Genomic DNA, 27,886 nt, shown 5'->3' with positions numbered 1-27,886 from the left:
TCAGGGGTGTCTTTAATTCTTAGACAAGGCTGACTTGCTTAGCCCATTGACCTCATTTACAGAGAGAGAGAGAGGAAGGAGAGGGAGGGAGGTAGGGTACGGCAACTGCAAACAAAACACACACGGTGGCTCATATCTGAGCGGTAGCCAATGAGAAGAAGGCTCCCTTGAGTGTAGACTCTTTTTACAGACGCCGCAGTAGGCACATGCACCCCCACCCCCCCATGCTCGCGGAGCGTCCGATCGTCGACCGCCCGCTGGGGGTGTATTAGAAGACGCGCGTCTTTTGCTGCTGCTGGTCTCGCGGGGCTTCGATAAGAGGCGGCCTCTGACGTCGGGCGTTCGTGGACAAAAGGGAGGCTTCTTTCCGCTACCTGTCGATAACCGTCGGCCCGCAGGTAAATATAGAAGGAGCTGCGTACACCCGCATTGTGCCGCGCCTGATCTGCCCAGCGCCGCCCGCCCGCCGATTTGCGCCGCTCTTGAGATGGTGTTGTCTCTTGCTGTTGCGTTGCGCTCGATCGCCACGATGTCCCGACCGTGTCGCTCCCAACGCGCTGTGAGCATCAACTGAGAGCCAGCCCCCCACCCACCCCGCCGCGTTCTCCCGCGACGCTCTCTGTCATCCGCATGGGTGGCGAGTGTTATTCTCCAGTCGTACGTTGCTTACCCAGTCTCGCGCCCAAATCAATAGCAAAAAATATTTGACCAGGGCTCACTGAGTTATATAGCTTTTTATCAGAAGCGACCTGGCCACAAATGATAGCTTAACAATGTTTCTTATCATGTGGAAATTTATAGCAGCCAGTTGTTCTGAATGTGGAGGCAAAAAACCGGAGGACCCGGAGAAAAGGTGTCAGGGTCGGGATCGAACCCACGACCATCCTGTATACCAGTTGAGAATCGCGGTCGTGTCCTGCATTTCGATGCCATATACACATTCGAACCGCGACTCGAACGGGATTGCATTCTGTTCTTCACGGCCAGTCGTCTCTCCAGGGTGTTTCTCATGACATGAGTAGCGCGGCTTTGGCGTTTGAATGCGGGCGCGCATGTGGAAGATGATGGCAAGAGAGGGTAACACAACTCGGAGGCTCTTTGCAGAGCGTGGCAGGGCAGCGCTCTGGATGCAATCGGGAAAAAGACGAGCTTTCGATTGGAGGCAGTTTCACCGGGACGGACATTGGGGTGGCAACGCGACACTGGATGTCCTATGGACAAACTATCACCAACCACTGGACGTTGGAATTTCCACCACTGGCTCAAGGCTTCAAGTGGAAAATAATCACGGTGCAATGTTCGTTTGAATCGGGGAGAATCGTTGGGGGGGGGGGGGTTCTCAGATATGGGTTGGTGACAAAATCACCCTGAGTGCATCCGATCTCAGCAGACGTTTCCGACACAAGCGATCGAAACGTCGTCGTTTTTGTTGTTATTTTTGTTATATTCTTTGAACCCATCTTCGTGACTTTACCGAAAGACCCAAGAATATAGTAGTTTATAGTACTCATCCACCCACCCACTCACTCACACACCTACCGACCTACAGTGAGGGAAAAAAGTATTTGATCCCCTGCTGATTGTGTACGTTTGCCCACTGACAAAGAAATGATCGGTCTATAATTTTAATGGTAGCTTCATTTGAACAGTGAGAGACAGAATAACAACAACAAAAATCCAGAAAAACGCATGTCAAAAATGTTATACATTTATTTGCATTTTAATGAAGGAAATAAGCACGTGGTCAGATGAGATGTACCTCTCTAGCTGCCTATGCGGTCCGCTCGTCAGCCTCTCCGCTGACCTAAACACAAACGCGGCCCGCGATGCGCTGAAGCGGAGAGCGCCGCTTCACACCACGGGGCGAGCCGTTTCTGCGCAGGTGCGCGTGGCCCGCGACTGTGAGATTGTGAAATCGCGAAGCCAGGTGGGCTTGTTTGCACACGTGCTCAAGTCGCACGTTCGGGGTCGTAAAGGAGACTTTGCTGTATAATCCCCCCCCCGCCCGCCACCCACGGCTGCCGCTGCCGCTACCTGATTTGTAAAGGGGGCGGCCACGTCAACGTTGTTTTTTGAGTGTCGATGATGGTGGTGGTGGTGGTGATGTATGGCCAATGAAGAGAAACTGCTAAACGATTTAGCCTTTCGATTGTCTTAAGATATACCCACTCACTCACTGGCCCATTCACTAACCCACTTACTCGCCCACCCACCCACGCACCCATTAACTCACCCACTCATCCACCAATTCATCCACCCACCCAATCGCTCACCCACTCACAAATTCACTCATTTACTCACCCACTCACTCACCCACTCACGCACACACAAACGTACTCACTCGCTCACTCGCTCACCCACCACATTCACGTGCATATAGGAGAGAGTAATTTCCAATTGTGCATCAGGTGTCTGAATCGTCCGTGGTTTGTGCCGATACGGCTAAGCGCTGTCCATTGTTTTTGAGTTATTTTTGGTTAAGATGCAGTGTGTCTGTGAGATGAGTTTGAGCGGAATGCGTAGTTTTATTGCGTGATTCTGTCACCTGCCTCCCTATTTACATATCCACTGCCCAACATAAGTCCGCAACTGCCTGTAAACTGACCTGCCTGTTTTCCTGTCTCTCTGGCTGATCACTAAACCACTTACCTACATACCCTTCTTCCAACACATTAACTTACCTGCCCACCCACCTACCTATCTACCTAAGTACTTACCTATACAACCTCCTACCCACCCGTATACCTTCCTGCTTGCCTGCCTACCAGCTTGCCTGTTTTCCTCTATCCTCGTACGAACGGTGCGAAAGAAGTTCAACATGCATACATATCTACCTATCTGGTTACCTATTCACTTACCAACCCACCCGCCCACCTACTACTGGTCCTGACACTTTAGTAACTCGACCGTTTAACCTCACCGGCCTGACGGAGTTCGCGAGCGGCGTTGTTTTGCGAGTATCTACGACGTGCTTGCAAATCTGCCGTCGCCACCGCCGTTATTTGCGCCTGTATTGTGCGTTCGGCGCCGCGGGGTGAAATCTTTACGCGGCGGTAGCGTGCACACGACGACGCCGTGAGTCACACGCTGCATGCCTCCGCATTCACAATTGTTCTGGGCGGGACAATATCATCATCATCATTACCAACCATCATCGTCGCCTTTTTCATCATAATCGCCGCCGTCACCATCAATAACAACGACAGTAATTTCGATTTAAAGCTTTCGTGACTGCAGGGATTCCTCTTCTTAGTTCTTTCGGTAAAGACTTTACCGAAAGAACCAAGAAAACGACAGTAATAATACAGTTTCAAGGGTTCAGGTGCAGTCCAGCAACCTCGCACATCACCGCTGGCGACAAGGCCTCTTCCACGAGAAGGGAGCTCCAGAGAACTCCCTCTCGAGCCTGTTTTGGCCTACTCTTCCACGCTTGGCGAGACGTCTCGGAAGACGTGGGAGTCACCCTCACACTCCGCCCCAATCAGAGCGCAGGTGACCTGCCAGTCGATCGACCCCGTCGCAACCGTGAATACCGCTGGCTGGACAGAGGCGGTTGGCGTTCGTTTGAACTTTCAACTGTCGCGCCACGAGGTCGAATCCCCACCGCCGATTAGCACGGTTGGCTATATGTACGGCGCGAAAGAAATTCAACACGCATACGTACTTACAACCGGGCGACCTGTGCCATCGCAAGTCCGCGGCGCTACCCCATGACACCAGGCGCAACAACAACAACAACGCGAGAAACACGGTATAACAACAACAACGACGCGGTAAAACACGCTTTACCCCCACGCTTTACCGCCACCCAGCCCTCCCCTCCACCGTGAGAGCCGCACAACCTGTGGTGCGTCTGGGCTCGTCTGGCGCAGACAAGAGCCCAGCACCGCCGAGTTGGTGTCGGCCAAAGGTCAAGACCGCACGTGCGGCCTTTAAAATAAACTCCTTGCACTGTGCCGTGCATACAAAACATTTTATTGTACAATTATTTGCTGGCACGGTGCATTGTGGGAAGGTTTGATCAAGTGTGTCGTCAAGCAGGGGCGCCATAGTGGCGAGATGTTCACTATCTCGCCTGGTATACAGGAAGTCGTGGGTTAGCAGGGACGCCACGGTAACGAGATGTTCACTATGTCGCCTGGTATACAGGAAGTCGTGGATTAGTAGGGACGCCACGGTAACGAGATGTTCACTATGTCGCCTGGTATACAGGAAGTCGTGGGTTAGCAGGGACGCCACGGTAACGAGATGTTCACTATGTCGCCTGGTATACAGGAAGTCGTGGGTTAGCAGGGACGCCACGGTAACGAGATGTTCACTACGTCGCCTGGTATACAGGAAGTCGTGGGTTCGATCCCGACCTTGACGCCTGTATATTTTTAGTTTGCATCTTCTCCCCGTGGTCGCGTGGATTTTTCTCCAGGTCCTCCAGTTTTTCCCTGCACATTTGGAAACATGCGGTTAGAGTATTTGGCTACTATACATCTCCACGTGATAAACCACTTCGTTGAGCTATCATTTGTGGCCAGGTCGCTGCTGACAAAGAGCTATATAGCTCAGTGGGCCTTACCAGATAAAATAAAACAAATTAAATAGTTAAGTCACAACCATCACCTGCAAGTGCATTCCTGGGCCCAATGACCACATCAATATAAAAAAAAATACTAACAGCTACTAACAGTTTTTTTTCATGTAATTCTCATCAGGTCCCATGGTGTAAAGTGCAGTCACCAGCCCTTATTGTCAACTCTATCTGTTTGGCATGAAGGAGGTCCATTGCCCTAAACGTCGTCTGTTTATATATTTTTTCCTGATAACGGTCACAGGGTTCTTATATATGTGCTTATGCATCACTGCCAACGCAGTGTCACCAAATGATGTTATGCCGACCTGTCACTTGCTTATAACTGCACTTGCAATTAGATTTGATATCATATATCCTTCTCTGTTTACATATAACTACTACAGTATAGTCATCCTACGTCTGTTTAATGTTTCTCTAGCTTAAATGTTGTCTCTGTACGTTGTGATCAGTCTAAAACAACATGCTCATGGAATGGAAATATTTAACTTTAATTTATTTGTGTCATAGTTTCTATTCATGGCTGATATCAGAGCGGTGAGCAATATCGGGGCCGGTCCTGGGCCTCCTCTAGGTTCACTCAGCCATAACCAAGTACCTGGTGAGGCACATACACCAGCAATGGGAAGACGAAGACCGAACCGGTGGAGTACTGCTCACACCGCCTCCTCGTGTGCGATTCCAGACTATAATAGGCGCTCACTAACAGTACTTGCCATCTCTAGCATTCTGTGTAACCAGGGGGAAGGGGGGGGTGGTCCTTGTGTTTAATGTGCACGTGCACACGTGCATGTGCGGACATGCTTCATCAATGTGCCCGCAGGGCGAGCATGGCACCCTACCGTAGCAATGCCATGGCAAGAGTGTGTTCATGCGTATGTGTGTGTGTACAGCCGTCGGTTTTATTCTCTCTGTGATGCAAGATTGGAGGACTGCGGCTCGTGTGGAATTCTGGTCAGTCACTTAGTAAAACCGCGCGGCCTTCTGAGACCGCAGCGTCCACCTCCCACGGTTGCCAGTCTCGTAGGCGCGAGTCCATGCGGTGGCGATCGTGAATCCGAGTGTCCCGCTTGAGCTGAGACAGCCACGTGGGGGCCACGTGGGCGTCCGCGTGGTCTTCTCCTTCCTGGCGGAATTTACTACTTTAATGAGCCAAGAATTTTCTTGGTTCTTTCGGTAAAGTCACGTAGAATGGAAATAATAAAATAATAAAAATAAAACGTAATAAAATAATTCTCACGACGTTTCGGCCACAACGCAAGCAGCCGTCCTCATGTGGAGAACAGGTCTACCTAAAGAACCAAGAAGACGATTCACTGCAGTCACGAAAGCTTTAAATCGAAATTGAGTCAAGAATGTCTGCGTGTCCCGCGCGTGACGTCACTCCACGTCGGCCAGCCCCCCTCATTAATAATCATGAGCAGGTGATGTCACTCCACATGCCGCACCCCTCCCCAATAATCATCAGGGGTGACTTCACTCCACATGGGGCACCCTCCCCTCCTTCATTAATAATCATGAGCTGAACTATTTCTCTGTTGAATATTTCAGATTTACTGCAATATACACCCGTCCTTGGACGGGCAAACAAGCTAGTAATAAATAATAAGAATACTTTTAGTAAATCTTGACTTAACGCTTTCGTGACTGCAGGAATTCATATTCTATAGGTTTGAACCTATCTACGTGACTTTACCGAAAGACTCAAAGAACATAATACTTTTAGTACTTGTAGCGCGGTGCCGTCGCACGGCATTCGCTGAGGGGGGCTGGCCGACGTGAAGCGACGCAGAGGCCCATGTTCCTCACCCCCAATTAACGTAGTTGGCTACATACGGTGCAAAATAAGTCCAACGTACATACATTGGCCAATTACATTTGGAGGAAACCGCACTCGGAGAAAACCTACGTGTGCGAGGAGGCAACACTCTATCCTTTACAGACGGAACAGGAAGAGTCCACATCGTTGTTCCATCTTCTCCTGGCAAACCAGGGCATGGCACCTCCCTTACAACCCATGGCCCAGGACGCTGCAGAGTCCTCGTGCCGATGTGAACAACGCCAGTCAGGCCTAGCAACCCCAGCGACGGATTCCTGGTAGCTCGCTGCTCAAAGAAGCAAATGGGGCCAGCACTGATTGTTTTGAGACAGCGGTAGAAATTCACTTTGCCATGACAAGAGATATTTTTTTTCTAGAAGATTACCGTGATAATCCATGCCAAATTCTCTTTCGTGGAATTGGTGGAATATCCCGATGCAAGCCCGATCCTCCTGAGAAAATATTCTTGAGACCCTGTGAGGCTTTGCTGGGTAAATAAACGGCATCTTAAATACATAGCATTGCTGTACAGTATATACACATACGAAATCTCACATGACCTCAGTTAGGTGAGGCAAGTTCAATCAAACATTTATCAATTCCCAAAATAGCATTGAGCGGCAGTGCTCATCTTTGTAGACTTTCCAGAGCCAGTGGTGGAAATTCCACATTCCTATGGTGAATCCTAGTGGGGTGGAAAAAAATACGAATGACAAAAAATTCGGGGTGCACAAATGTTCACGAGACGTCGTTCATTATGGCTCCATTTGGAATTAGACCTCGCTATCTGCGTCCAAACGGTATCTATTCCAAAGTTAGTAATTTCTTTTAACTTAATTGCAGCTGGAAGGGCGATTCCACCTGGTGCCCACTGCCCCCACCCTCCACTCCCCCTCCAATGCCCCCCCTCCACCCCTTCCACCAAGGCCAAACTTTCTGGGCAACCTCCTTCTCAATCCCCCGGCGAGGAGCGAGCGGGGCCCCTCGGCGCTCCCGCGTTGCTCAAGGCCGCCGGTCACACGTGCCCCGCTCGTATGTCACGGCCAGCCCCGTGCACAATGAAGCATCGTTTGTCGCGCGGCATTGTCGGCAGCCGCGTCCTCTCATTGGCACCGCCTTCAAATCCTCCACGCAAAGGTCAAATTAATTTTGTACGCGTCATGGCCACGCTCCGCGCCGCGGCGCACGGCACAAATTCTGCTGAAGTTTAGGTTTTAAAAATTTTCGGCCTGTCAGCAATTTTAATTATTCACTCTGCTCCCGCTCCCCCACCACGTCGCTCACCAATTACCTCCGCGTTTATTTTATTATTCAATTAAGGCGGCAAGGTTGTTTGGTTAAGGCCATGGGCTACGGCCAAGCAGAGAGCGCGGCGCAATTTCGCCGTAACGGATCTGCGAATCATTGCTGGGGGTGGGGGGCGCTGCCGAAACCGTGCCAATTAAGACGGCGACGGCACCGCCGTCACCGAGAATTCTGGCACCGAGCAGCCGCGCGTTTGATTGTCGTGCTGCAGGCAAGCAGCGGCAGCGGTGGCAGCAGCTGGTGGCAGCAGCGGCAGCAGCAGCAGCAGCCCTCGCCCGGTATCTAGCGGGCCGAACGTCTCCCACAGCCCATTACGGGAGCCTCCGTCTCACCGTAATGCCGTGGAATGAAGTCCCCGAGGTGCCGCCTGCCGTCTGCCTGTCCGACACACGCACGCCACCGCCGTGCCTTCACGCCCTGCGAAATCCATTCCTCCGGCTCGTCGTCCTATTATTATCGGGTGTGGGGCGGGGGAGAAGCAGAGGGTGCGGGTTTGGTGGAGGAAGAGAGACGGCTTTAATTGGGGCTTTTGTCGTCAGATTGTCGCATCTTCGCCAGGGAGCAGCGCGTGTTAAGGGGGCGGCTGTCCCTCGGATTAAATTAGGGATTTTCCGGGTCGCTCGTGTGGACGCCGATATTTTTGCTCGCGAGGTGAAGGCCGTGCGCTGAAAAGTAACGACGGACATGGGGCAAATGGTGGGCGGACTTTTGGTTGGGTGATAACGGATTCGCGGGCGGTGGGATTATCCTGAAGCCAAAATCGAACGCGTTTCTCCAATAATTCTACCAATGTAGAACCTTTGACGAATACGATTTTTTATAATATAATAACCATGCCTTTTTGTCATCCAAAAATGCCCCGCTCAGTCTTTTTCTCTCGGAGGGCTCTGCATTGGAACACTTGGCTGATTCCATTAACGAGCGTTTTGCTACACGAGTGAGGAAATCAGAGAAGCAAAAAAACTCCAGCGACCCATCCCCGTCGCGGCGACCGCACGGTTTGGTAGCAATACAAGCGGCACTGCTGCCCTCCCCCCACCACTCCGGTGGCACGGCTTCCACGCTGGACTCGCAATCCAGAGGTCGAATTCGGTTCGACTCCATCTCCCGGTGCGGCGGTTAAGATAATTGGGCAGGTTTCTCTGAGTTGCTCGCAGTGACCTTGATGAGGCCGCGTGTTTTGGGGCCCAGATGCTGCTTTGTGCCCCCGAGATCATCGTCGCTGGGACTCGTGACGCTCGCCGCGCTCGCCGACTATTGCTGCTGGAATTTGAAATATCAATCCCCGATTGGCTCGTTGTCAAATATGTTTGGTGCGGTATACATATTTTTGTTAATCTCTCGTTAAAGTACATGTTATCGAAAGAGCATGCCGTTAACAGGTCAGTTTGACCTGCACAGGTTGATTGCTACCCCTGTGAACGCAAGACGGCACGTGCGGCTGGCAGTCAGAAAGGATCCGAGTTAAAATCCCAGTTAAGGTTAGCGGTCGACTCAACCCACCATCATCATCATCCCTCCAGGGTCAATAAAATAAGTGAGAAAAATCTGAATCAGAATGTATAATTTTTTCAGAATATATTTTATCCTGGAGGAATCCAATGAGCTCTTAAACTCTTTGTCACAGATGCCCAGGTAGGGGCGGATAAGAGCGTTACAACAAATGATGGCCACGCATGGCTTCAGAAACGCTCTCCAGCGCGCATTCTTTCCTTGGAAATTTTTAATTGGCGGAACGAAAGCTGACGGGGTAGGTGTCAGGGTGACATAAGCTATTGCACGCTTACAAAATATTCCCTCTTGCTCTCTGGTGGGTGTCTCCCAGGCTCTGGGCAACAATTTTGCCAGCGTTTCAACCGGGGAAGCCACGGCAACACGACTGCACGCTGTAGATTTCGCGTTTCAAATTGATTTGTTTGACCAGGTGAGAAGTCAAGAGACCGGGATGAGTCGCCACAGGTCACCGAGGCGAAACAAGCAAAACAAAGTACAGCCATCTTCTTGGTTCTTTCGGTAAAGTCACGTAGAATGGAAATAATAAAATAATAAAATAAAACATAATAAGATCATTTTCACGACGTTTCGGCCACAACGCAAGCAGCCGTCCTCAGGTGAAGACCAGGTCTGTCGGGGAGACAGCGTCTGGTCTTCACCTGAGGACGGCTGCTTGCATTGTGGCCGAAACGTCGTGAGAATTATCTTATTATGTTTTATTTTATTATTATATTATTTCCATTCTACGTGACTTTACCGAAAGAACCAATAAGATGAATCCCTGCAGTCATGAAAGCTTTAAATCGAAATTCAAAGTACGGCCAATGAAGCAATCAGGGAAATCAAAACTAACACAGTCGCGTCGCGTGAGACATTTAATACACACCGCACACAAACGCACACCAAAGACACACCTACACGCGCACACAAATCAATACCAAATAATAAAACTCCGTCCAGGTTGGTTCAAACTGGATCTTCTTTGTGCGAGCTATACTTTTGCACCCCGTTGAGATCAAGATGGACAGAGTTTACTTCATGAACCCTTTCACACTTCGTTTGAAAGCGTTCATAAAACCGAGCACCACTTTGTGGGAAGGCAATAACAGTTGTTGGGTGCGTGTACTCAGCCTCGGCATGGGAACGTGGAATTTCTACTGTCAGCTCGGCACTGTAAACAGGAGATGATGAGTGCCAGCCCATGCACACGTGATTGAGGGACCACTTTAAATACAAATGTTCCTATACACACGTACGCGCTGGTGGGCGACAACAAATATCAGCACATTTGTCATTAACACCGCAGCCCCAGAGGGAGATCCAGAGGGCCCCTCGAGATGGTATTTTGGTCTACTCTTCCACACTGGCTCGATGCATTGGAATAGGTGTAAGTACCCGCACTGTACCCCGCCACGCGTGACCTGGCGATCGTAGACTAACTGCGGCGCGGACAACGACAGTGGCTGATTTAAGAAACCTTACCACGATTTTAAATTCCACGCTGGGTATCGAATCGCACGTTGCGACCTCTGGGTAGAAACAAACAAAAACGTTAAACACATAATGGGCGATGTTTCGGGCAACGGGTCTTCACAGCACACAGAGAGAGTAGCGAGGTAGAGAGAGAGGCGGAGGCCTCTCTATGCGCTGTGAAGAAGGGCCAATGCATATTATTTACTTTCTGTTAAGGCCACACACTGTTATTCACGAATTTGTTGAGCTGTTTGGCTCTCTGAGCTCGTGCACTGCTGGCAATGCAGCGTCATCACTCAACAATGAGTTTAATTATGAAGATTAACAAGGTCCCCGCGTTATTAAAGAGATATAATTTAGGCAGCAGAACGATGCCATGAAACTACACGCGTGCACCTGGTCATGCGAAGGTTGTGTGTATGTGTGTTGAACTTCTTTCGCACCGTACGTAGCCAACCGTGCCAATTCGGAGGTGTAAACACGTGTCGTGCAGAGATTTTGAGAGTTTAGTTTCGAGTTGATGTCGGTTCACCAGGTGGTGATAATTCTGAGAGGTCAGAAAAGAGCCTTATTTGACAGAGGGTTACCTGGGCCACCAAAAATGACAAAAGGAAAACCACAACAGGAAAAAACTGCTGAAGTAAGCTGTGGTTGTCCCACCTGATGACGATTGCTTGTGTTGCGATCGAAACGTCGTGATCTATTATTTGCTACCTACGTGACTTTACCGAAAGAACCAAAGAGTATGGATTCCTGCAGCCACGAAAGCTTCACATCAAGTAGATGTTCTGTTTACTGGGAGTGTAAAATAATACCGTAGAGTGGCTCTTGTGTGGGGGCGGGGTGGGGGTGATGGGGTGGGGGTGATGGGGTGGGGGTGATGGGGTGGGGTGATGGGGTGGGGGTGATGGGGTGGGGGTGATGGGGTGGGGGCGATGGGGTGGGGGCGATGGGGTGGGGGCGATGGGGTGGGGGCGATGGGGTGGGGGTGCGGGGCGTGGCAGGCTGCGGCACGAATACCGTGCAGGAGACATTTAGAATGCGGGCGCCGTTGTGGGTCCGACTGTCAACACCACATTGCAGCGACGTGAAAACAGATGCCCCACGAACGCAATGTTGACTCAAGAGAGGCGTGGGCATGTGATCTCTCTCTCTGTGTACAATACAGTGTTGTATTGTGGTCTGAGTCACCTAATCTGGGGCGAGGGGGCGTGGGGGAGCGGGGACGCACGGGGAGCGGGGGTCCCGAATGGGGTTGGACCGCGCGATCCCAAGGAGGGGTTTTGGGGCATCCACTGGCGTCAACAAATCACCACGACTCGGGCGCGATCAACGAAGCCACTCGCGAGTGGACTCGCGCTTCGGTCAATGTGGGGCAGCCTCTGTTGGCTTGGTTTGGGGGTTCGCAAGAATCCCCGTCGACGTGGCAGCGGCAACGTCGTTGGGCGGTGAGACACGCGGGGATGGCGCCGTACGCGGCCCGTTCAATGCGCCCCTTGCATCGCCCCTATTGTGATGTAAGAAGGCTTTTATTTCGATTTAGAACTTTCGTGACTGCAGGGATTCATCTTCTTGGTTCTTTCGGTAAAGTCACGCAGAAGGGAAGTAATAAAATAATACAAATAAAACATGATTAAATAATTCTCACGACGTTTCGGCCACAACGCAAGCAGCCGTCCTCAAGTGAAGACCAGGTCTGTCGGGGAGACAGCGTCCCTTCTACGTGAAATCTTAATTTTTGGAGCTTTCGTGACTGCAGGAATTATTCTTTGGTTCTTTCGGTTAAGTCACGTCTAAAGATAAAATAATGAATTAAAATAATAGCGACGTTTCGATTGCAACACAAGCAATCATCAGGCATAAGAGAAATAGCAACAAAAATCTAACTAGAAAACTATAGACAGACATACAAGCAGACAGACATCACAAGGACACACAGAGAGAGGACACATATCGGCACAGAGAGAGAGGGGTCGTTTCTGTGACGGTCCCTTAAATATAGGGAGGGGGGGCAGGGACGGAGAGAGGGAGGGGGCAGAGAAAATTAGCATATCAATGAGTGGACGGCAACGTGTTGCTGCTGCGCAAGTAAGATGACGACGTAGCACGGCACGCAAGCTTGAAAATTAGGAGAAAGACACACTAAAATTAAATAACCTCGCAAAATATCGAAATGTGATGTAATGCAACACAGGGAGTCGGTCAACACACAATTAACGCATAGCCTGGTTGATTACGTATTTCAAAGATTGCTAAGTTAGAATTTAAGTGTGAAAATTCCAAAGAGAGGACACAGGCAGAGAGAACAAATAGCCAGAGAGAGAAAAAAGATAAGCTTAAAACTTCCCCGTAGAAGTGGTTCAATGTTAATTTTTGGAGCTTTCGTGACTGCAGGAATTATTCTTTGGTTCTTTCGGTTAAGTCACGTCTAAAGATAAAATAATGAATTAAAATAATAGCGACGTTTCGATTGCAACACAAGCAATCATCATCAGGCATAAGAGAAATAGCAAAAAAAATCTAACTAGAAAACTATAGACAGACATACAAGCAGACAGACATCACAAGGACACACAGAGAGAGGACACATATCGGCACAGAGAGAGAGGGGTCGTTTCTGTGACGGTCCCTTAAATATAGGGAGGGGGGGCGGGGACGGAGAGAGGGAGGGGGCAGAGAAAATTAGCATATCAATGAGTGGACGGCAACGTGTTGCTGCTGCGCAAGTAAGATGACGACGTGGCACGGCACGCAAGCTTGAAAATTAGGAGAAAGACACACTTAAAACTTCCCCGTAGAAGTGGTTCAATCTTAACCGAACGAACCAAAGAGGCTTTCATTATTTTAAAATTTTGATTTTGATTTTATTTTTATTATTTTAATTTATAATTGTAATTTTATTTTTATTTTATTTTAACTTTTTTATATATTTTTTTCGTGACTTTACCGAAAGAGCCAAGAATATGAATTCCTACAGTCACGAAAGTTTTAAGTCAAAATGTAAGGCGTCGAATTTCAGACGCGGTGGTCAACCAGGGCTCTCTTGCTCTGTGGATGTTGTTGGCTGTCTGTCTGCTAGCGCGCCACCGTCTTTTGTTCTCTGTTCCCTCTGTGGGCCAACAATAACACTAATTATTCATGCATCCGACCTGACCGCGATTACGTTACCTGGATTTCTCTGTCTCTGTTGGCCCCCTAGGCTCAGAAGAAACCGAACCAATTTTTTTCGTGGGGTTGTTTTACGAACGCCGTGTGTGTCAGTTTGCAGCTAACCTCAAGGCTTAACTTTAGACGCACCAAAACCACTGCGTATAGCGGAAGGGGGAGGGTATTTGCTTGTTTGTTTGTTTTTCCGCGGGGTTTGCGTTGCGCGGCTCCTTGATGTTTCTTTTCGTCTGGCGCCGGCGCTATGGCGGCCACGACGTCCCTTTGTTTTTGCTCCGACATGCCGGGATCTTCTTCGGGAATTGAATGGATTCGAATCGATTCGGTTCCTCAAGAAGCCCCCGCCCTGCACGTGGAGCGAAACGTCGGACGTCGTGCCTAACAACGCGAGGGCGGTACACTACCCGAAAACAGGTCAAGTAAAAAATAAAATCACGTGATTTCCTGCTCAAAATGAGCGTTGAGGTGCCGAACATCTTACGATTGCAGCCCCCGAGCCAATTGTAGAGATTCCACATTCCTATGGCGGGGGGCGAGTCTATACATGGGACAAACCACGGTTGACTTCTCCACCAAGCAGTATCTATTTTATCGACCCTGGGCTGACCACATCGGACGGAGAGTTAAAATTGGTGTTGCCTGCCCTAACCCTAAGGATCGCTCCAAAGCGCGACACGGAGAGCCAAATGCAAATAGCGAGGCGCGCTCCCTCGCTCACTCTCTCGCTCGCTCACTCCCTCTCTCTCTCACGCTTCCTCTCACGTTCGTTCTCACTCTCTCGCTCTCTCTCCCACACTCGCTCTCACTCTCTCACGCTCTCTCACTCTCTCACGCTCACTCTCACACTCGCTCACTCTCTCTCTCTCTCTCTCGCTCTCTCTCTCACGCTCTCTCACGCTCGATCTCGCTCTCTCTCACACTCTCTCACACTCTCTCACGCTCTCTCACGCTCGATCTCGCTCTCTCTCACACTCTCTCACGCTCTCTCACGCTCGCTCTCACTCGCTCGCTCTCTCACACACTCTCTCATTCTCTCACTCTCCCTCTCACGCTCGCTCTCACTCTCACACTCTTTCACGCTCTCTCACGCTCGATCTCACTCTCTCACGCTCTCTCACTCTCTCACGCTCGCTCTCACACTCGCTCACTCTCTCACTCTCACACTCTTTCACGCTCGATCTCACTCTCACACTCTCTCACGCTCTCTCACTCTCTCACGCTCGCTCTCACACTCGCTCACTCTCTCTCTCGCTCTCTCACACACTCTCTCATTCTCTCACTCTCACACTCTCTCACGCTCTCTCACGCTCTCTCACGCTCGCTCTCACTCGCTCGCTCTCTCACACACTCTCTCACACTCGCTCACTCTCTCTCCTCCACTCTCTCATTATCTCTCTCTCTCACACTCACACTCTCTCACGCTCTCTCACGCTCTCACTCTCTCACACTCGCTCACTCTCTCTCTCGCTCTCTCACACACTCTCTCATTCTCTCACTCTCACACTCTCTCACGCTCTCTCACGCTCTCTCACGCTCTCTCACGCTCGCTCTCACACGCTCACACTCTCTCACACTCGCTCACTCTCTCTCCTCCACTCTCTCATTATCTCTCTCTCTCACGCTCTCACTCTCTCACACTCGCTCACTCTCTCTCTCGCTCTCTCACACACTCTCTCATTCTCTCACTCTCACACTCTCTCACGCTCTCTCACGCTCTCTCACGCTCGCTCTCACTCGCTCGCTCTCTCACACACTCTCTCATTCTCTCACGCTCACACTCTCTCACGCTCTCTCACGCTCACACTCTCTCACACTCGCTCACTCTCTCTCCTCCACTCTCTCATTATCTCTCTCTCCCACTCGCTCTCACTCGCTCGGAGCGCGCGCCCCGTTCCCTGCAGCCTCTCTCTGCCTTAATTGAGCCCTCTGCGAATCCAGGCTCGTTTTGCAAGCGTAACGATCGCTGCGAAGAATACATCATATTTTGCCTCGCCGTTACTCCTGATGATAGTAATTGGAGCGCTGAGAGCTTCGTGCCTGGCTTCATTATTCTTTGCTTTGCAACTGTATTTTTTTTTTTGTTGGGGCATCCTTTAATATCGCGCAAATTACAACCCCCGGTTGAACGTCGCCTGAACGCTGCCACGCTTCCGCTCTTCAAATCCCCGAAGCTGCATTTACGTTCGAGCGTGTATTCTATCAGTGCGTGTTACGGAGTTTTGCCTCAGTGAACGAGACCAATCTCAGCGAAGGCGACGGCTAAAGGCGCAGCCCTGCGCTTGCTCACTCACGCCACCGCTGGCGGAAGGGCCTCTAATCGTGGGAGCTCGAGAAAGCCCCCCCCCCCCCCCAGTAGAGTTGGGACGATTCTTACACGCTGGACAGACATCTCGGAAGAGCTGGTAGCAGCCCCCCGCTTTACCCCCACAGCATGCGACCTACGGATCGACAATCTGTGGAGTAACCCCCCTGGGTGGGCAGAGGGCGGATGGATTTAGGGGCCGTCCATAAATGACGTCACGCACCTGGGGGGGGGGGGGTCAGACATTTGTGACGATGTGTGACGGGGGGGGGTTGAGAAAAGTGACGTCACATCAAAATGCGCAACTTTTAATAAATATAGACAACACGTTCTACTTAATGAAATATACTTTTTAATACATGTTTTATCCTACAACATCAGAGTGCAGCGCCACATAACTACGCACTACAATGACAATAGCTTAAAGCGATTTGAAGCATGTTTTATTTGGGGGGGGGGCAGAGGGGGGGGTCTGACTTTTTGTGACGCCGTGTGACGAGGCGGGAGGGGTCAAAAATCGTCCAAAATCGCGTGACGTCATTTATGCACGGCCCCTTAGCGAACGCCTCCCTCCCTCCCTGCCTCCTCTCTCATTGAGAAACAACAACGACTCTTGCCACTTGCTTCAGCGTCCCGCGCATCCCCCCCCTCCCCAACCCTCGCGACCCACGCGACCCACATTCCCGGCCGCTCCGTGGTCACTCGCGCTACCACCCCCCTCCTGCCGTCCGCGCCCTTCTTCTCGTCCGTCGCTCCACTCCAGCGGCCTGCGTTGGCCCCCAAAAGCACCTCCCTAGCGCCGGCCCTGCTCATGGGCACCTGAGCCCGCTCGCTGTAACAGCCGCTAACTGAGAAGCCTTGTGTCTCTCCGTGCGCAGTGTTTACAAAAGAAGCCCCGCTCGCGGCCCAAATGGCTTGGGGTTTTTATTTTTTTTATTTTCGTTTTGCAGAGGCAGTCAATTTATTTTATGGCCGCGGTCCCAGTTTCAAGTTACAGAAAAAAAACGCTCGCATTTCGTCAGAGTCGAGCGATTTAAAGTAACAACAACAAGAAATCCCAATTAACAAAATTAATTGAAATTATTAAACGCAATTAACCACGAGCGTTCTGAGCTCGCGCGTTTTGTCGGGACCAGCGGGAAGTCGGGTTTACGCATGGCGGCGTTAAGATGTCAAAACTTCGCATTTTTGTTGAGCGGAATATCGTAATGCGAATGTTAACGTGAATTGAAAGGTTTTTTTTTTGTTCAGCGCTGCCGTCGATTGCCACTGCGTGCACGTGGGGCCACGCCGGAGAGGAAGCAATAAAAAAAGCGGTCCAATTTTGCCCCAGGCCCTCAACACAAAAGAGGGCCCTACCAGGGGCCCGTTTTTCGTCGCTCATGAACGAGGGGTCCGACCCTCGCATGGAATTCCGCCCCAGGGCCCTCCAGCCCTGGACCTGCAGGAAAACCCTGTGACAGCTCCTGGTTACAGGAGTGCGTGCCTGTGATCACCCAGGATGCACCCAATTTCTTCAGAGCTCGGAGGCGAAGCGAGGTTAAACTTAGCTCGTGCTTGGGTTGTGATTTCGGCTGCCGCGGGGCTACGATGTTGTCAGCCGAGGGCAGTGCGGAAAAATCGAATGTTGTACCGTACTATGCTCCAACATTGGAGGCTCCCCGCCTTCACCAACCCGCGCTGACCGGCATGACGAAGTGTGGTCAAACAACCCCCACGACCCGCACGGCGTAGGGAAAGCCTCATCCAGAAGTGGGTGAGCAAAAGGACTGTACATGCACATATACTTGCATAATGTGTGCACATAGATGGGACACAGACATTAAAGCAATACCATCTCCACTGGCAGTTTAGTGAGCCAGCGGTGGAAATTCTACATTTCCATGATGGGGTCGAGTCCATGCATAAGGCAACTGTTTTTGATGTCATATGGAGTGATGCATTCTCACCAGTTGGTGTTCGTTTTACCAACCCCTACGAGATTATGATGATGATGTGTTTTTCACATCACCGGTGGTGTCGCGTGACATCGGACAACGTCACCACTAATTGTTTGCACGAATACATCTTAAATTCGGACAAATTATTAATTGAACCTTACGGCGCAAAATGTCCGCGATGCAGTCACTTTTAGTCTGTTGATGGTCAGCGATGCGGCAATCGACTCATCTCGACGAGCCGTACACGATGCACTATTTAATAGTTGAAATTCTCCTGTACAACTGTTATATGATGGGTGCTTCATCGATCGGGGAGTTGAGCCAGAACCACTGGGAAATCTGTTTGAATCTCGGTTACAGCCACTTGTGATTTAACTGGGTTCTCAAGTGCATTGCATGGTCTAAGCCCAGTCACCAATTACTATATGTATAAAAAAATTGCAGGTAAAATCTTCTATTTCATTTGGCTGAATAGCAGATCTGTCATGACTGCACACACATCCATACGCAAAACACATTAATTTGGCTTTCACTTACTTTGGCTATATTCCAGCATTGAAAGCTTAAACATCGGTTTGACTTTCATGGGAAAAACTCATCGCAGGGTGCATGGGAGAGTTCGACCATGAGTCTGTGAGACATCCTGCATGAAATAATAATACCAATTCTACTGTGAGACTTCCTAATGGCTTATTCGTCTCATCATATGGCGCTACGAGCTTGAAATAAATTGGACAGAAGAAAAGATGATTTTTTTTTCCATTTCACACGCACAGTTTATGTCAAACAGGCAGCGAGCCTCACTCATCTTTCAAAGGGCATTTAGCGACACTCTTGCAACACGGTAGCCCACAGTACACCCCAACAAAATCGCTATCCTACATGGGTGTAACGATCCACTCTACTCCCCCACCCTCCACTCCCCGAAAAAATGGTGTCCCAGAAATAAAATATTTAATTGCCTCGGCCATTTTGATTTATTTGGTACCCCGGGGTACCGCCATAAGGATCAATTATCCGAGAATCCGAAACAGGTCCAAAAACGTGTCCCTCGTGTGCGTGTGTGCGTGCGACATCCTCACTGAAAAGGGCCTGGGCCTTGGATGGGACAAGCCGATACACAAAGCGACGGCGGAGGAGGCAGCAGAAGGAGGGAGTCGCCAAGGGAACTCAGAATTATTTTTGTTTCACGCTCCGTAGGAACAATCACCCCTCGCCAGGCGAGAACCGGGAAATCATCCCGTTAAGTGGCGCGTCGTTAAGTGCAACTTTGCCAGATTTTTTGTTGGGCGTTCTTTCCCCTTCCCAGAGCGTGGGTCCGCGGGGCACACGCAGCGAGCAGAGCGCTGTAGAAAATTAATTCTTACTCCGCGAGGCCGGCAGGGAGGAATGGAAACAGCAGAGAGCTGCCACGCGTAATGACTCGTGCTCGCAAAGATGGTTTTGGTACGATGGGGTTTTTTTTTTTGGGAAGAGGCTGTTTGCTATTGTTTTTGTATCGACTGAACGTGTTGTGTGTCCATGAAAAATAAATCGTGTCCTCAGCCATGATCAATCCGCTGCTGGATAAAGGCCTCCCCAAGCCGTCACCGTCTTTCACGATGCTACAATGTAATCATCTACCCGGCACATTTGCACAAGCTGATTATTTCATGGCTCCATCTCCTCTGTAGACGTCATCTCTACGCGTTACGTTTCTTGGCTGCCACTCCTGTCGCGATTCTTGACCGTCTGCCATCGTCGCTTCGAGTGACAGTGGATGGGCCATGGCTGATGATGACGGGGAATTGAAGGGTGTCTTATGATCCGGATAATGCGGTAATCGTGGCAATCCTTTGCGCAGCTGGCAATCGTAACGGCGACAATACGAGTGGCACGTGGTTGTTTGGAGATGTTACAGTCAGTCTCGGGCTTAGCCATCGGTTGGAGCCAGCAGCGTTGGCGAGACAAAGTCTTCTCCACTGCTAGATGAACGCCTCCCAACACCACGTAGGGCGTGAGGGTTCTAGAACCTGTCTTCACCACGTTGGTCAGTGTGAATTGGTGAATATGGTGCCCAGGACCGGTTCAGGTATCACTCGTCACTGATATTAGCCACCGGATGCAAACCAAACCTTAAGTCGCCAGATTTTTGGGAAGAATTGTCACTATTCGGATCCGCGAATCAAACATGTCTTTATCTTAGGGGGTCACGACTCGATTCAATGCCCAGATTCTTCGCTGTGCACGCGACGAGCGCCAAATCGTGGCTTTAGCAGTGGGGGTCATGTCAACCACGGTGGCGAGATGTTAACTCCCTCGCCTGGTATACAGCAGATCGTGGGTTAGATCCCGACCCTGACGCCTGCTGCATATTTGGAGATTGCCTGTTCTCCTTCTGGTCGCGTGGATTTTTCTTCGGGTCCTTCGGTTTTTCCTTCCAAATTTAGAAACATGCGTTTAGAGTATTTGGCTGCGATGAGTTTCCACACAACAAACCACTTTGTTGAGCTATCATGGGTGGCCAGGTGGCTTCTGAAAAAGAGCAATATAGCTTAGTGTGCCTTATCTGGTAAAATACAAATAGTTCAATAGTAAAAATAGTTAAACCATTTGCGTCTCAACCTATATGAATTAAAAAAGAAAACACCGATTATTACACACACACACATGCATTTGTATTGTAAACCGTTTGGAGATGCAGTTGCATTTATAGAGACAATTGTACACCATCAGGCTGTAACATCACTGACGACTGCCAGCCCAATGCAATACGCGAATTCTGGTGGAACAAGCCAACTCCACTCAGCTACTACCCCAAATAGCCCACAACATTAACAATGCAATTATATCCCTGCTGCTGCTTTTTTTTAAACGCCAAACAGCAAGGAAGGCTGTAAATCCATTGCTATTGTTGATACACACACACAGATGCATTGACGTCAGCGTGCTTGACAATGTATACCCATCGATGCTTATCGATGCTTCGTCGATTGCTTGCAAACGACAATATCGGCAACGCGAGGTTACTGGGCGATTGCGCGACCTTGAGTGTCAGGATTAGGAGGAAGCTCGTGGATTAACTCGCCACGCGCGCGCGGCTCGTGTCCGCTGCTCAAGTGCCCACGTGTTGTTCCCCAGCACTCCTCTCAGTAGTGTCTGTCGCCCCAGGCACTGCCCCCCCCACCCACTGCTCCACCCCGAGCCCTGGCAGGCAGATGGCCAGCCGGACAGACGGAGGTCTGTGCCCCCTCGCCCGGGAGGTTGGGGGGAGGGGGTCGTGGGGAGGTCTTGCTGGGCCATTGTTGATACCATGAGACCCTGGTTGTCCCCTTGGCTCATCTGTCTTCAAATCAGATTCTCTCTTTTCAGATGTTTTTTTTCTCAAATGTTATTAACGTGTCAATGTGCCGCCCCGACTCAAATAATCGGTGGGGCCAAATGGTCATCGCTGCTGGCAGCTGCGAGCTGCAACTGGTGGGAACTCCACATTCTTATGGCGGGGGCCATTGTATTGTCTGTGTGTTTGTTGGGAGCGGTGGTGGAGTGGCAGGCACACCGCGCAACGAACTTGGCGACCTGAGTTCGATTCCCGCCGGGGATGGCAGCGGGCGGGGGCATTTTAGCCAGAGACGAGTTAAGCAGCGTTGAGTCACCGTCAGGTGACCAAACGAAACAAGCAGACATCGACGACGTCGCCTTCACAAATCCGTCTCTCCGCATACAATGTCTACAAGGGTTTTTTTTTCTTACACAACCCATCAGCTGCCACAGCCGTCTGAGAACGCGTAATTTCATCGGCATTGATTTAAAGACGAGCAAAAACTTCCCCGAGCGGGTTTTCGATGCTCAGTGTCTCATCAGCAGCAGAGTCGGGCTTGCTTTAACCACCAATCATGCAGGCAATTCAGGGCCGACCTCTCTCTTTAAGACGTGGGCATTCTGGTGCGACCCACAGTTTTATATTTATAATAATACAAAACTGAATACTGTATAAACGTTAAACGTTAATCAGGGTTGCATTGTTTAAAATTTGTTCCGCGCAATAAAGGTTACACTGTCCCCCATTAATCATTGATTTCCCTGTCCGGCACGTGAGCGAGGCAATTGAGTTAGCCTGCAACTTATTTCAAAAGCCACGGTGCGACTGTGGCCATGGAACCCATACTATGGACCATGCCGTAAAACGAATGACTCTTAGAGATACACAGACCCATAGAAATACATATAGACCCATAGAGTCACGTAATAATACATAGCGGCTCACTGGAATACATAAAAGACAAGCCACAGGCCAGCCACAGAAGTCCGATTGTGGCCGTGCAACCCAAACTATGAATTATACGGTATATTAATACCAGATACAGGGATCCATAGAGATACATAAGACCCATAGAGACTCGTAGAAACACATAGACTCATAGAAATGCATGAAAGACAGGCCAAAGACAAGCCACAACAGTGCGATTGTGGGTGGCCATGCAACCCAAACTATGGACCATGTAGTAAACCACTGGACCATGCGCTGCTTCAACGGAGGAGTGTCGAAATTCTAGGGGACCCTCTCTTGAAGCCCTCTCGTCGTGTCGAGCAGACGACGACACTGTTGGCATTTAACTCCTGCACATACAAACAAGTACAAAATAAAGCAGACTCCTTCATCTGTAATTGTGAAATTGACTTGAGTCGAGTAAACGTGTGTGGAGCTGCGTTGTGAGCTGCAGAGGGGAGTGCTGCAAACAATTCATTGTTTTACGACACTACCATACGCTGTTCCTTCGCCAAGCCCGCTTTGGTGCAGCGTGGTGAAGTATGATCAAGCGAGGCCCTTCATCCGGCAGTGGAAAACTCAACACATTCGTCAATGGCCAACGTGGCATTGAAACAAACGTTTAATTAGTCGGGCAACCTTTCAGGCAATGGTGTTCCTTCATTGCGCGCATCACATTGTTGAAAGAACCAATCAATCGATTTACGAGCCATCAAGAAAGGCCATTGGCCGAAACGTCGCCGAGTATAACGAATGCGTCGAATTTTATTTTAATTGTGCCTGTGCACCACTGCTCTACGCGGCAGCAGTTTCATCAAATATATTTTTTCATCCAGCAGTGGATTGACGGAGCGGCTACTGTATATCGCGCTTGTATAGGTTATATACACTATGGTGTCTGTTGTTGTTGTTGCAATCAATACTCCAGGCCCCACTTGATAGGGGGCCACTTTTGCTGTTACGCACCAGGGAGACGAACACTCGTGCCGATCATGAAGCGACGTTAGTGACAACACACCGGGCTGCCGCTGTGAGTCGTTAGTGCGGCTTCATGTAACGGAGCTATAGTCTCTGTCGCGCGTACATCAGTTATCCATAATACAGGGGGGCTTAGATCGCGTAAATATATAAATGTGTCGTTAAACCCGCCACCACCCGACACAGCCAACTCGTAAGGGTTTATCACGTAAACAGAACGTGGCCAATTCGTTACTAGTGCTGCACACCGACGTGTTGGGGATACGCTCATTGCAGCGTTACGCAAAAGCTGAAACGGCTTCGGTGGCTATCATCATCATCAGCAGCAGCCACACCGCCTCCCGTCATCCCTACGAGTGCCCCACTCGCACGGAGCTCCGCGTGGCTGGAGCGATGGAGGGGAGCCGCTGTGCAGCGCCACGCGATGGACGATGACGACGTTGTTGTTGATGTTGTTGTTGATGTTGTTGGTGTTGAACGTGTGCCTCTTTTAAAGGCTGCCTAGATAGGAAACAAGACAAATATAATAGGTGACCTTTCGGACAATGGCCCGTCTTGAGAGCACATGCCTGATTCGTGATTTATTTGCTGTGAAGGGCCAATGCCCGAAATTGCTCTTCTTCATAGCACTTCGATAATGTGATGTGTGTGCTGTGCGGAGGAGCCATTGCCCGAAACGTCGCCTTTTAAGGCAGCCTATTAGGTACTCCCCCTTATGATGCCACACAGCGTTGCTATTGACGAGCGCGTTGAGTTTCTGCGCCGCTGTTTTGCCTGTGTGCACCACTGCCGATGCGAGGGTCTCGCCGATTGACGATTCGCCTCTTTCAGGGATCGGCGCGTGCCGGCGGCTCTACCCACGGTGGTTCGGGATGGGTGGGTGGGGTGGGTGGGGTGGTGGGGGTGGGTGGGTGGGGTGGTGGGGATGGGTGGGTGAGGTGGGGGTGGTGGGGATGGGTGGGGTGGTGGGGATGGGTGGGTGAGGTGGGGGTGGTGGGGATGGGTGGGGGTGGGTGGGGGTTGGTGGGGTGGGTGAGGTGGGGTGGTGGGGGTGGGTGGGGTGGTGGGGATGGGTGGGTGAGGTGGGGGTGGTGGGGATGGGTGGGGTGGTGGGGATGGGTGGGTGAGGTGGGGGTGGTGGGGATGGGTGGGGGTGGGTGGGGATTGGTGGGGTGGGTGAGGTGGGGTGGTGGGGGTGGGTAGGGTGGTGGGGATGGGTGGGTGAGGTGGGGGTGGTGGGGAAGGGTGGGGTGGGTGAGGTGGGGTTGGTGGGGATGGGTGGGGGTGGATGGGGGTGGGTGGGGTGGGTCAGGTGGGGGTGGTGGGGGTGGGTGGGGTGGGTGGAGTGGTGGGGGTGATGGTGGGGGTGGGTGGGGAGGGTGTTGGGGGAGTAGGGGAGGACTCTCGTGGGCGATTAATGGGCGCGCGCGGAGGGGCACGAGCGGCGCGCGCGCATTCACTGGCACGTCCACTGGCTTGTCGCGGCTTACGGGGCTGGCTGGCGTGCATCCGTGCGTCTGCAGCAGAGGCGGGCGGGCGGGCGTGCGGACGCTCCTCTCTCTCCGTCTCGAGCCTCTGCGGCGCGACTGACCCGGAGTGAGCCGACTGCTCTCCAGACCTCGCGCAAACGCAACCGTGAGTACCTCTCACTTTGTGCGCGAGTTCCATCGCCACGCACCTCGCGCGTGAAGATTACATTTCAGCACGAGCTGATAACGTAGTTGTCGCAGTAGCATCCTTTGTTTGACCGAGTGAAATAAATGTAGGCTGTTTGTTGGGTGGGACACAAGGTGATAGATGCATTGCCTCTTTTGCAAGAGTCACATGGGTGTTTAGTTTGTTGTCATTCACCCGCACCGATTCGCACGGTTGGCTACGTACGGTGCGAAAGAAGTTCGACATATACACAGTACATAATAACCCTTCGCATGATTTTAGATATCGTGGCTATTTTAACCTCTTTAGAATTACATTATTTGCTGCTGCTGCTGCATAGACAATGGTGCACGATCACAGTGAACAACTCAACAACACTGTGGCCTCAACATAAAATACATATAATCGGCGACGTTTCTGGCAATGGCCCTTCTTCATGAATTACATGAACTCGTGTATATGGTTAATTTACAACGAAGATGGTTATTGAGTCGAGGACACATTTACGATTGCTCTTATTACGTTTACTCGAACAACTGATTTGGACGTCTTGTGAACGAGACTTGGTGCGTCTTGTGAGCGAGACTTGGTGCGTCTTGTGAACAAGACGTGGCGCGTCTTGTGAACGAGACGTGGCGCGTCTTGTGAACAGAGACTTGGTGCGTCTTGTGAACAAGACGTGGCGCGTTGTCTTATGAGCGAGACTTGGTGCGTCTTGTGAACGAGACTTGGTGCGTCTTGTGAACAAGACGTGGCGCGTCTTGTGAACAAGACGTGGCGCGTTGTCTTGTGAGCGAGACTTGGTGCGTCTTGTGAACGAGACTTGGCGCGTCTTGTGAACAAGACGTGGCGCGTCTTGTGAACGAGACTTGGTGCGTCTTGTGAACAGAGACTTGGCGCGTTGTCTTGTGAGCGAGACTTGGCGCGTTGTCTTGTGGCGTCTCTGCAATTTGGTTTCGGCCATCCACGCCGAAGCAAATTGACGATTTCGTGTCGAGTTGGGAAGGAGGCGCTCTGCGTGCATGCGTGCGTACATACCGGTGACGATTATTTGAACCGGTCCTGGGCCTCCCCTAGGTCGACTCAGCCTCGAGTCAGTACCTGGTGCGGTGTGCAAAATTAATCGCCACTGGGGAGACAAAGGCGGCCGGGCGTGGTGTTAGCCATCCACCCTCCTCGTGTGGTGACGCCGGCCTGCATAGGTGCTCGCTTACAGCACTTGCCCCAAACAGTCTGTTAAGGCTACACGGGGGATCTTTGCCTGTTGTAGGTGCCAAAGCGAGTTATGCGGTTAGGACCCACGTGATGGTGTTGCTGCTGATGGTGGTAAATCAACAACTTGTGTTCCATCGTGAGAGTGAGTCAACGTGTAATGTATGTTGAAGACTATATTGGCCCTTGTTGGCACAGCCTCGTCCGTTCAGAACGTGAAGAGACCCGCGCGTGACGACGGAGTGATAACGAGAAATAATGACAATTATTATTTGCCCGTGTGAGGTGCAATTTCACAATGTCTCAAGGCGCCTTGCGCGAAAAGTACAAAGATAATAAGGGAACTGGGTGGCAGGATAAGCGCCGAAGAGGAACAGAGCTGATTAGAACAAATAATTGTTGGAGGGACATTTCGTTTTTAGACTTACAGATATGAACAGAGCCGCCTGGTCTCCTACAGTAGGGAGTTCTACAACTGGGGAGGGGGGGGCAGCAGTAGGGAGTTCCACAACTGGGGGGGGCAGCAGTAGGGAGTTTCACAACTGGGGGGGGGGCAGCAGTGGGAGTTCCACAACTGGGGGGGGCAGTAGTAGGGAGTTCCACAACTGGGGGGGGCAGCAGTAGGGAGTTCCACAACTGGGGGGGGCAGCAGTAGGGAGTTCCACAACTGGGGGGGGGGGCACCAGCAGGGAGTTCCACAACTGGGGGGGGGGGCAGCAGTAGGGAGTTCCACAACTGGGGGGGGGGGCACCAGTAGGGAGTTCCACAACTGGGGGGGGGGCAGCAGTAGGGAGTTCCACAACTGGGGGGGGCACTAGTAGGGAGTTCCACAACTGGGGGGGGAGGGGGGCACCAGTAGGGAGTTCCACAACTGGGGGGGGGGAGGGGGGCACCAACAGAGAGTTCCACAATTGGGGGGGGCACCAGTAGGGAGTTCCACAACTGGGGGGGGAGGGGGGCACCAGTATAGAGTTCCACAATTGGGGGGGCACCAGTAGGGAGTTTCACAACTGGGGGGGGGCACCAGTAGAGAGTTCCACAATTGGGGGGGGCACCAGTAGTGAGTTCCACAACTGGGGGGGGATGGGGGCACCAGTAGAGAGTTCCACAATTGGGGGGGGGCACCAGTAGGGAGTTCCACAACTGGGGGGGGCACCGGTAGGGAGTTCCACAACTGGGGGGGGATGGGGGCACCAGTAGGGAGTTCCACAATTGGGGGGGGCACCAGTAGGGAGTTCCACAACTGGGGGGAGGCACCAGTAGGGAGTTCCACAACTGGGGGGGAGGGGGGCACCAGTAGGGAGTTCCACAATTGGGGGGGGGCACCAGTAGAGAGTTCCACAACTGGGGGGGGGGCACCAGTAGGGAGTTCCACAACTGGGGGGGGGGGGGGGGCGGGAGGGCACCAGTAGGGAGTTCCACAATTGGGGGGGAGCACCAGTAGGGAGTTCCACAACTGGGGGGGGGAGGGGGGCACCAGTAGAGAGTTCCACAACTGGGGGGGGGCACCAGTAGAGAGTTCCACAACTGGGGGGGGAAAGGGCACCAGTAGGGAGTTCCACAACCGGGGGGGGCACCAATTTGGGGGCCAATGCAGCAAACAACCGATCGCCCCCCTCCAGTGTAGCTGAGATGGAGGTGGAGGTTCGGAAGGGCACCATCGGCAGATCTTGGAGACCTCGAGTGCCGGGGCGCGAGGTTGAATTGGCGC

At 51.4% G+C, this 27,886-nt stretch overlaps 1 protein-coding gene across 13 annotated transcripts in view; it reads left to right on the top strand.

The window, feature by feature from the left end:
* The first annotated feature begins 310 nt into the window (after positions 1–310).
* LOC144943679 (neuronal cell adhesion molecule-like) overlaps positions 311–27,886 on the top strand; it is a 168,836-nt gene continuing 141,260 nt past the window's right edge. For 6 of the 13 annotated variants that reach the window (XM_078871396.1, XM_078871395.1, XM_078871397.1 and 3 more), the window contains exon 1: positions 24,692–24,942. The gene's annotated coding sequence lies outside the window, so the exon portion shown is untranslated. Of the gene's footprint in view, positions 399–24,690; positions 24,943–27,886 lie in introns of those variants that run through there. The other 7 variants (XM_078871390.1, XM_078871393.1, XM_078871394.1 and 4 more) reach the window with 4 other exon arrangements.

This window comes from Lampetra fluviatilis, chromosome 32, assembly GCF_964198595.1.
Source record: "Lampetra fluviatilis chromosome 32, kcLamFluv1.1, whole genome shotgun sequence".
NCBI classification, from domain to species: Eukaryota; Metazoa; Chordata; class Hyperoartia; order Petromyzontiformes; family Petromyzontidae; genus Lampetra; species Lampetra fluviatilis.
This window is presented reverse-complemented; position numbering and strand designations above follow the sequence as displayed.